This window comes from Corylus avellana, chromosome 9 (assembly GCF_965113065.1).
Source record: "Corylus avellana chromosome 9, dhCorAvel1.hap1.2, whole genome shotgun sequence".
In the NCBI taxonomy this organism is placed as follows: Eukaryota; Viridiplantae; Streptophyta; class Magnoliopsida; order Fagales; family Betulaceae; genus Corylus; species Corylus avellana.
Window position 1 is genome coordinate 12652431 of NC_142498.1, and position 7487 is coordinate 12659917.

Genomic DNA, 7487 nt, shown 5'->3' on the forward strand with positions numbered 1-7487 from the left:
TACAATCTCGAGGCGAGTAAAAGGGACGCGTTCAGAGATATGGGCGTGAAGCTGAAGAGTTGGAGACACTCTATGAAAGACGCATTAAAAATTCAGCTGGGCGATACTCCTGACACAGTGAAGGCGAGAATGGGTCAAGACGTCGTTTCGTAATACAATGCCGGCGACTTGGATGTGTTGTTGGATAAATTGTACGACCCGAAGAATTATCAAGTAGGTCACGAGTATAGTTTCATTAATTGTACTTGTGTTAGGGCTGGCATTTTAAGGGTGGCATTTGTGTAGGAGTATGCTGCCTACATGAAGGCATTGCGAGCTACAAACAACACACCTCACTGCATCAGGTCAATGAGCTTTGCTAGGGAGACACATGAAGATGTATTTGTCTTATTTACCACATATATATATATACCATATGTTTATGTTTTTTTTTTTTTATGATTTTTTTTTTCTACGCAGACCTTATCTTTGGGCACTACTCCGACTCGAGCGCAAGCTTACATCTCGACACTAACGAAGAAGGATGGTGACTATCCAAATGAAGTGGTCAAGGAGAAATGTGTAAGTACTCACCGATATATATTTTGATAAATTATTTGTGATTAACCTTCCTTATTTGAGATACTAACTTGTTATTTAACGTACAGGAGAGGATGAAAGAATGGATACCCACTGACCCGACATTGACGTCGAGTGTGACTGAAGGGACGGTATGGTGGACATCTAATGACGCGTATGCTCAGGCGCACAGAAATACGCCTGAGTACACTGGCAGGGTCTAACAGGTGGGTCCGAATGTTTTACAGGTGCGGGGCAGCATACATTCGTACTATACACCATCCCAAGCACGGTCTCAGAATCTTAGGAGCTCCTCGTTCTCATAGATGACAGATAGGATTAGAGAACTTGAAGAGGAGCGGACAGAACAAAGACGTGCGATGGATGAGATGACCAAACAGATTGAAGAACAAAAAGCCCAAATAGCGGAGAAAGATACCATCTTTGATGCCCGTTTCCGCCAGCTTGAGGCCATGCTCGCGTCGACCATTGGATCTGCACCCCACAGAGGTAATGATATATTTTGTGTTGTTTTTCTTATTCTTCGGTTAACACGACTATATGTAGCATTGATCACTTGAACTGTTAGAAACCCCTATTCTTCACAAAAGTCCCAGTTAGCAACGCTTTGTTACCGTGGTTCATTTTAGAACTAACATATATTTGCATCACTATATATTTGTGTTTTGAATTTTTTTTATTGATTATCATTGGTTCACAACTCATTTGTAGGTAATGCAGATTAAGCGTTGGGGGATGACTATGTTGACTTGGGCTGAGCACGTCGTTTCTCATCACTGTTTGTGAAGTTTTATATATATTTTGTTACTATTTGTTGATGTATATAGTTAGATCAAACTATATGTTTGTTGAGACTAATTGAAACTTATTTGTAGCAGATAGAACATAGATAGTTTTATTGTATATTTGTTTTGCCTTGTGTTGGAACATATTTTCGATGTATATATTTGTTTTGTTCTGTGTTATGTTGGAACGTAGTATATGTGTTGAAATTTTGTTTAATTAATTTTTGTTAGAATTTCATATGCATTGAATATATTGGAAATTGGATACGTATTGGATATTGGATATATATTGGATATTGTATTGGATATGAATTGGATATTGTATATTGGATATGTATTGGATATTCGAATTGTATTGGATATTGGAATTGTATTTGGAAATTGGAATTGTATTTGTATATTGGAATTGTATTTGGATATTGGAATTGGAATTGTATTTGGATATTGGAATTGGAATTGGAATTGTATTTGGATATTGGAATTAGAGTTGGAATTGTATTTGGATATTGGAATTGTATTGGATATTGAATGTATATTTGATATTGGATATATTGGATATATATTGAATGTATTGGATATATATTGAATGTGTTGGATATCAGGTTAATACGTAAATTTGAGTATAAACCTAAATAATATAGAAAATATTTAATTGAAAAAAAAAAAGATTTTTGACGTGTCAAATGGAGTGACACGTCAAAAAATTTCTCAAAATTTTTTTTGACGTGGCAAAAGTAAAACGTCAAATTTTTTTTTTTTGACGTTTTAGTCTTTGACACGTCAAAAATTTTTGATGTGGTGAAAATGCCACTTCAAAAACTTGGATTTTTTGACACCCCCTTTTTAACCGTTAAGATACGTCAAAAGACACACATCAGAAGGGGTTTCTGACGTGTCAATACCATTGACACATTAGAAACCCCTAGTCAAAAAGTTACTGAATTTTTGTAGTGGATGTATGTTCTATAGTGACCCGCCCGTTAAGGCTGCTCCAGTCACGAAATACCCATTGGATCCAAGGTCCATATATCACACACACAAACAGTTTGACCATAGAATCAAGTCTATAGAGTAAGCTGATGGCCATTATACCGCATGTACAGGTGTACCATGTCATATAATGCATCTTATCAATCAGTTATTAAAGCAGCTACCAAGTTATACAAAATATAAGCATGCTCATATCATATGTATGCTCAGTCACCTGACATATCGCATGTTTTTAAGAAAAATGTTGGTAAGTATTTACTAGAGAACTCTACGAGGTTCCATCTAATGAAAATGGGTGCTAAAAACCTATGTACCACATATTTGGGCTAAGGGACGTTTGCCTTGCTCTCTGGGCAAGCGCTCGCTCCCTAGGGCGAGCGTTCAGCTAGAAAGTTAAGGTTCGGCCAGAAGCTCACAAAATGTGTTTTAGGCTTCTATCTAAAGCTATGGGTTAGTACTTCTCTTTCTAGGCCCTAAATGGACACATCCAAGTGCAAAACGTATTATCATGCAACTTTAAAGGAAACAGGGGTGGGTTGAAAGCTTTTCTAAATCGTTTTTGGTTTTGTAAGAAATTGGGTACAAGAGTTGTCCAAGGTATATTTTAAAAATGTGTAACACCAACAAAGCAATAACATCAAACATGAAGATTAAGAAATAAGCTAGAAATTACCTTGAGGATAGCAAGTCCACACCAAAGCTTCCTCCTTCTCTCTCAAAGATCACTCCTCGCTCTAGGGTTAATATTTTTGATGTTTAGGGAGGCTGAGAGTCGAAGGCATGGCTTATATAGGGGCTTCGAGCTTGCCTTGGTTTGAAAAAGTGAAGAATGGGTTAAAATTGATTTTCAGAAATGGCAACGAGCACTCGGGATTTAAGACCCGAGAAGTGGGTCCACAGGTATTATTGAGCGAGCGTTTGGGTACTATTTACACAATAGGTATAAAGGTTCAGGGGTACGTTTGGGTTTTGCCCAATGGGTTGAAGACTGGTCAGCGAGTGCTCGTGTGGTCCCCAAGCGAGTGCTCACACCTAGGCCAAGAGAGAGTGCTCACGTGGTCCCTAATGAGTGCTTAGCCAGTGAGGGTGGTTTTGGGGTTTTTGCTTCTAAAAGTCTCAAGGGATTTGGATTATCTAGAAAAGGTTTAGGTATCTTGGTTTAAGGCTTTGTTTTAAGGGAACATTAACCGATTAAGTAAGAAACCTATGACCTTTTAAAACAGGTGTTTTGTCGGGGTATTACGAACTTGGACCTAGGATTTTCTTTTTGGAGGTGGAACCGACGCCGATAATGAACGATGACTCAGTCTTTGAAATCGAAGAGGAAATCGTTGTTAGAGGAAGGCTTAGCCGACTCACTATCGAAGAAATCCAAACTTTCAAAACATAATATGGCTTTTGAGGATTCCTTGCTTTGATTTGCTTTAGTGTCCTCTTTTGTAACTACTATGAAAGAGATGTTTGGAAATGTGGTTGAAGGTTGCAGTCGTTATGAAAAAAAAAAAAAAAAAAAAAAAACAGAAGGAGTAGGAAACTGAAAAAGAAGAAGAAAAAAGAAAAATAAAAGAGGCCATGTTCCACTATTTTGGCCATTTGTTGGTCCATTATTTGGTTTATTGTTAGTCATGTTGTTGACCCAGACCCATATTTTGGCATTTGTGGTGTTGTTTAAAGACCAAGGCTCAGCCTTTGTGGTTTTGTTTAAACGTATGCCTACTTATGGCCTATATAGTTGGCCTTATTTTCAGCCCATTGTTGGCTTTCATTTTGGCTCATAATTGGCCCTCTTATTGTTGTTTAAGGCGCATATCTGATCACTATCCCCAACTGCGTCTAGTTATTGATGTTGACCATTGTCATTTCTTGTAGTGATCCAAATAATTAACTAAGCTTAGGTAGCTTAGTTAGAAGGTTAATTTGGGCTTTGGGTCACTAGGAATAGCTTGAAGGACATTTTGAAAATTTTAGACTTTTTGACCGAATGTACGCATAGGGGACTTACGCCTGCAAATAGTACACGGACCTATGCATGGGAGGCCATGCGGACGTACACCTATAAATAGTATACAGACGTACGCATGGGGGACCACGCGGACGTATGCCTGCAAATAGTACGCGGATGTACGCATGGGGGACCACCCGGACGTACACTGACTTTTGGTTTGACCACTGGTTAATGCTTATACTTACGATGCAGCCTTTGGTCCGCTAAGTAAATAGTACGTGGACGTATGCCCCTATAGTACCGTACGTACTCTACTTTACATAACACCTCCTGCAGCGCCCACAGCTTTTCCCACCTATAAGTACTCCACCCCTACACACCCATTTACCCTCCATTTTCGCCCTTGAGCCCTTTGGAACCCCTGTGTGAGTGTTTGGTGAATGTGGTGAGTTCTTGGAGAAGAAGATGTGATTCTTGGAGGTTTGGTTTCAAGGAGGCAACCTTCTACGCTTAAGTTTTCTCTTTAGTTGTTATATTGCTTTTCTAGACTAGCTTATTTGTTGGTTTGAGCCTCTAGCTAGGTTATGCCTTTAGTCTTTGTTTAAGTTTGGTTTAGCGTTTCACCTTTGTTGAACAAATTTTCTTATGCATGGAGGTATCATTTTGAGATAGGAGGTCCTAGGAATCCTTTTTGGTAGCTTTATAACAAGTTTGGGAGGATAGGAGGACGTATGGAACAAATGAGGTTCTACCTGAACCTTCAGGGTGTCCGTATGGCCTTGAGCCCGGACGTATGACCCAAAGCATTCTAAGGAACGCCACTTTGACTAGTTGTCTAATAGCCTCTATTTTCATGTTGTAGGTTCATTTTAGTTAGACTCAAAACTAATGATAGGTCTTTTCTCAATATTCGAGGTAATGGAGCCTCAAGGGGATTTTATGGAGGACCCTTATGACCCGGGTGAGTACAAACTCACATGATTGCTTGTTGTTGCTTTTCTCGCATTGCACGATTATTTTATATATATCAAACATAGATATTTTGCAATTATCATGAAATACATTTTGGACTGCTCTGAACTCTCTTTTGTGAAAATGTATTTTGATAAAAATTATAATGATGAAACTTGTAAAACTATGCATGTAAAAGACGGATAAGATTAATTGCATCGTATGACATGGTACACCGGTACGTGCGGGATAACGGCCATGGGCTTACTATACAGGTTAACTTTATGGTCAAGTGTGTGTGTGTGTGGGCCTTGGATCCTGTGATTTTTTTGACTGGCGTAGCCATTGCCAAATGGTAGGTCATTAAAGGATATACATCACTAGTAGTGTTGGCCACCCGAGGTCAGACTCGATCGGGCTGCTAGTAGTGAACGGTAGCGTACAATGGCCGGGAAACTGACATTGTATTACAGGTCCCTTGGGAAAGCGTCAATCCTACTGAGAGGAGGTAATATCTCGGGTAGACCATACTGTTGATCTATGACATGATTCTCATATACCAGTATATATTATATCTATATTGCATTCTTGATAAACTGTCACCTCATAATGCTGCGTGTGTTTTATAAACAACTAAGTTTACCATTTAATGATGGGTATGTCATATGCATTTATACTCACTAAGTCGTTGGACTTACCCTTGTATTCTTTCCATTTTTTCTCCATATGTATAACTATACCGTTATAGATAGTTTAGCAGAAGATTGATACCGCAAAACATCTCGTTGTCATGGAGGATTCGATCTGGGAGATGCATGAGGACTTATTGTGAGATTAGGCGGGTACTCATGGTAACTAGTACTTTTGAGTTATGCTGTAGACTTTAGAGTTTTGATGCATGCTTGAATATTAAGGTATAGAATGGATCCTTTATAAAGATGACTTGTATGGTGTGATTTTAGGTACTTTAATGATCCTTGGTAAATGCTCTGGTTGTAATGATTAATGTTTATAGAATCTTAATGTTTCCGCTGCTTAGTATTTTCTTTTGAGGAGTAGAGATCTCCAAGTCTTGTTCCTCATGGAATAAGCTAGGCTAGGAGACGAATCATGGAGTTAATTAATGTTCGGGGCATTACATTTCCCAAAAAAGAAAAAGAAAAATCAAACTGAAGATGTTAGAATATATTCCAGAAAAATCAAAGAAAAATCCCTAGCTTCCAGAATCTTCCACCTTGAGTTTGAGAAAAGATGTTAGAATATATTATAAGATTTGATTTTTATATTATATGATTTGATTTCAACATTGATTGTAATCAAATCAAATCAGATTTGAATACATTTAAATCTACTTTGATTTGATCATGCCATTTTGTATTCTCTAAACCTCCCTATAAATAGAGACCATTTGTATTTAAAATTCATCAAGGAATAAGAGCAAAATGTAATCCTTTGGCTTTTAACCTGTGGACGTAGATCATAGAACAAAACATGTAAAATTCTTGTCTCTATTTTCTTTTATTTTTGCTATTACGTACCTTCATTGTTCTATTAGATTATCTTTTATTTCACATACTGTTACGGGCCTTTCCATATTAGGCTACTCGTATTAATTTTATGTATTAGGTTTATATTATGTTAGCATAAGTCGGCTAACCTTAGCCGTATTAGGGTTATGATATTATTTCAATAAGAGTCTTTGTCTGACTTAGCCCTAACTCTCTTATGTAATATGTAATTGAATCCTCTATTTAAAGGGATTATGCTATGAATAAATGCATGAAAATAATTAATCAAAAACCTTGTATTTGAAAGGTCTAAGTTCTCTCAAAATCTAAGGTCTAGATTCTCTTAGAACCTAATTTATTCCGTTACAGGCTTAGTTTCGTAACAACTTAGTATCAAAGCCAAGTTCAATGGTGGATCAAATAGTAGATTGTTTGGAGCAACAAATTGGTCATCTTGAGGAACGTTGTTGGAACGTTTGATGAAGAATATGGAGGAGAAGAAAATTAATCACAAACTTCGTGTTTGAAAGGTCTAGGTTCTCTCTAAGTTTCCTCAAAACCTAACTTATTTTATTACGGACTTAGGTTCGTAAGACATACTGTCGCATATTTACCATTACTATAAACTCAAAGTAATTGATGTTAACATGCAAAAATTTCCTTCCCATTGATGCAACAACTTTTTTCAAAAACTTTTTTTTTCGGGATGAATAAAATTTTCATTCCATT